The sequence below is a fragment of the Hordeum vulgare genome, chromosome 1H, assembly GCF_904849725.1.
Source record: "Hordeum vulgare subsp. vulgare chromosome 1H, MorexV3_pseudomolecules_assembly, whole genome shotgun sequence".
In the NCBI taxonomy this organism is placed as follows: Eukaryota; Viridiplantae; Streptophyta; class Magnoliopsida; order Poales; family Poaceae; genus Hordeum; species Hordeum vulgare.
The window spans coordinates 5,356,901-5,360,448 of NC_058518.1; the positions used below are offsets into that span (position 1 = coordinate 5,356,901).

Genomic DNA, 3,548 nt, shown 5'->3' on the forward strand with positions numbered 1-3,548 from the left:
GCCGCGACGGCTCCTTCGTCTGGGCAGGCGCGGCGGACCTCACCCCGCTCCGCGACAACTTCCCGCTCCTCGCCGGCGTCGGCCTAAGGAGCAACTGCAAGGTCGAGTTCGCCCGCGTCGACGCCGGCCCTGGACGGCGCGCTGGCCGAGGTCGCGCGCCGCGTCGACGCCGGCCTCTCATGCGGGTGCGGCGGCGCCGCCACCAAGGGGCAAGTGTTCCAAAACTCCAGCCTTCGCACAGGCGCGTCCGTCGCGGCCGTGGACGCCGGCTTCGCCCGGGACGCGCTCCGCGGCGAGGCGTTCCTCCGGTACGTTGGCGCGCTGGCAGTGGCGCCGGGGGACGGTGCCGACAGGCTTGACGATGTTGTTAGTATGAACAGGTGGGTCGAAAATAACCAGGACTGTGTATTTTTCTTTGAAGATTTTTCCGATAATGATACCTTTGTCCTGGGCGTTCAGATAGATTGGCAGCTACAGCAGATGATATATTCAGTATGGCAACCGCAGTTTACTGGCTTCCGATTCAAAGTTTGGAACAAACAAGTTAGGACCCGCTTGGAATAGGTGTAAATTTATACACCCGTATTACTTTTATACGTGTATATCACCAGCCATGTGTGATTTCCAACCCGAAATGAAAAGGGCCGATTGAGGAATGTATCTTTTACACGTGTAAAAGTGTGGAAAACGGCAATCCAATCAGGCACTTAAAGGTTTGTCAATGTCATCTGGTTCATTTTTTGTTTTTTCATAGCTGTTTAGTTTGCTTGATTTCATAGTAGTATCGTTGTTTGCCATTTTGCAGTATCCTGTACATAGCATCCTTGTTTTCGACCAGCAGAAAAATGCAATTCCTATTGCTTGGATCATAACTCCCAATTTTACACATGGTGAAATACATAGATGGATGGGTGCTCTGTATGATCGAGTTCGTACAAAAGGCCCGACATGGCAGTTGGGCGGCTTCATTATTGATGATCCATTGACTGATTTGCGCACTATAAGGTAACTCATGCTTCTCTGCCAGTGTACTGCTTCTTGGGTTTGTGGTGCCTGAGTATGTTGCTTGCTGAACAGGGAAGTGTTTCTGTGCCCGGTGTTGATTTCCTTATGACGTGTCCGTCACGCTTGGCATAAAAAATTGATGAACAAGTGTTCAGATTTTGAGAGGCGTTCAATGATGTCTAAACGACTTGGGGAGGCAATATCCAGCATCTGCAGAGAAAACGGTGATATAGAATTATTTCAGGCCTTCCTGGAAGATTTTATTGATTGCTCTGGCTTTGTAGACTACTTCAAAGCTCTATGGTTTCCAAGACTTGGTTGGTCCATGTACCTTGCTTTTCTGGCCATACCTGGGTTTTACTTGTTACAAGTTATTTGATAAGTTCTCTTATCCAACTTTTTAATCTCAGTATCTTTCAGGGGCATGGACAAGCGTCTTGAAGACCAACCCGTTGGCTACTACTGAGGTAGCTTCAGCAATTGAGAGGTACCACCACCTGCTAAAACTTTGGTTGTTGAATGAGGCAGATGAAAGCATCTACCAACGTGCAGACTGGTTGGTTCACAAGTTGGGTACAAAGGTTCACTCTTACTATTGGTTGGATGAATTTTCTGGGAAGGACAGTTTCTCTCGCTACTGGAGGAGTGAGTGGAAAACCGGCCCAAACCCATGGCAGGAGGGATTGCAAATTCCAGATTCTGATATTGTAATTGAAGGCAATTATGCTAGAGTGGTCTGCCAGAAACACAAGGAGAAGTCCCATGCCGTTCTGAACCCAAGCTCTGAGCTTGCATTGTGTGACTGTAGCTGGTCAAGGAAGGGAAACCTTTGCAAGCATGCAATGAAGTCGGCTAAGGTTTAATAAGTTATATAACAGAAACAGAATTTAATTTGTGTATGGTGTGGATTCCAAAACTAATCTGCTTCTACTGGAACGCTCGCTTGTACTCCCTCCGTCCCAAAATAATTGTCTCAAGCTTAGTACTAGAATTTATTTTGAGACGGAGGAAGTACTAGAATTTTTCTAAAGCTAATGGAATCCCCTTGTACTCCATCTAAAGCTTTCATGATGACTACTTTTCCAAGATACATGTGACAAAGAGGAGGAGCTCAGGGAGCTGAATGTGAAAGGATAAAGTAGTCAGGAAGGAGAAATCATATGTTGGCTTAACTAATGCTTCCTAATCAGTATGCTTTTCATATTGCCGTTTATATTGAACTAATATATATAGTTCGCTTTTGATTAAGGATCTTGACATGGCACCTAGCTGTTTTTGATTTCCTGTAGTTTTTGTTGATCTTCTCCTTCTTCGGATTAAATTGCTCATTGTTTTTCCTATTCTTTTGCAGGAACATGAACCTTATGATGACCCATAGTTGGATGTATGTGAGAGGTACAGGTGTTATCTTATAAGCATATCAAAATACAATCATGACGTGTGTAATTATTCAGTTATACTTTTTGTTCATGGCTCAACAATTGACCAAATTAAATGACAGGATGAACATTCAGACATCCTTGATGACTGGGATTCTAGGAAGACGATCACATACTCGACCAGCCCACTTGTCACCGCGAGAATCATCCTGGTAACAATGTAGCTGATCTCGGGATTCATATTGTGTTCCTCCAGTTATTTTGCATCGTTTGATCTTTTGTGTCTATATACTCCCCCTGGTGCGTCATTTTTCTAATCACAAGCATTTATTTCCTTCTTTTTGTATCTTGCTTAGTTTTAAGAGAAACATATAGAGAGAAAACTACTTTCATGATGGATGTACACTCTGTAATTTGTTTTGCATATAACATGGGACTGTTACTTTCAATACAGTTGATGTTAGGAGTATTAGATGCATATATGAAGGAGTTGCATCAACCAGGATTTTAGATGTTGCATTAGAGTCAAAAATTTAGACTGATTTGCAAGATGGAATATCAGAGAACATGTTTCAGACATTCAGTGTCCACCCAAGTAAAATCTTGGCTAGCTTTATAGTCCATTGTTTTCATCCCACATTATTGTTGGGGAACGTCGCATGGGAAACAAAAATTTTCCTACGCGCACGAAGACCTATCATGGTAATGTCCATCTACGAGAGGGGATGAGTGATCTACGTACCCTTGTAGACCGTACAGCAGAAGCGTTAGTGAACGCGGTTGATGTAGTGGAACGTCCTCACGTCCCTCGATCCGCCCCGCGAACTATCCCGCGAACAGTCCCACGATCTAGTACCGAACGGACGGCACCTCTGCGTTCCGCACACGTACAGCTCGACGATGATCTCGGCCTTCTTGATCCAGCAAGAGAGACGGAGAGGTAGATGAGTTCTCCGGCAGCGTGACGGCGCTCCGGAGGTTGGTGGTGATCTAATCTCAGCAGGACTCCGCCCGAGCTCCGCAGAAACGCGATCTAGAGGTAAAACCGTGGAGGTATGTGGTCGGGCTGCCGTGGCAAAAGTTGTCTCAAATCAGCCCTAATACCTTAGTATATATAGGAGGGAGGGGGAGGGAAGAGGCAGCCTCAAACCCTCAAGGTTTGGC

The 3,548-nt window shown here is 45.5% G+C and overlaps 1 long non-coding RNA gene across 1 annotated transcript; it reads left to right on the top strand.

Annotated features, from left to right (window-relative positions):
- Nucleotides 1-1,710: 1,710 nt before the first annotated feature.
- LOC123427308 lies at nt 1,711-2,689 on the top strand. The gene is made up of 3 exons (XR_006622390.1): nt 1,711-1,862; nt 2,357-2,400; nt 2,507-2,689. It is a non-coding gene; the product is annotated as an uncharacterized LOC123427308 (long non-coding RNA).
- The last annotated feature ends 859 nt before the right edge of the window (nt 2,690-3,548 follow it).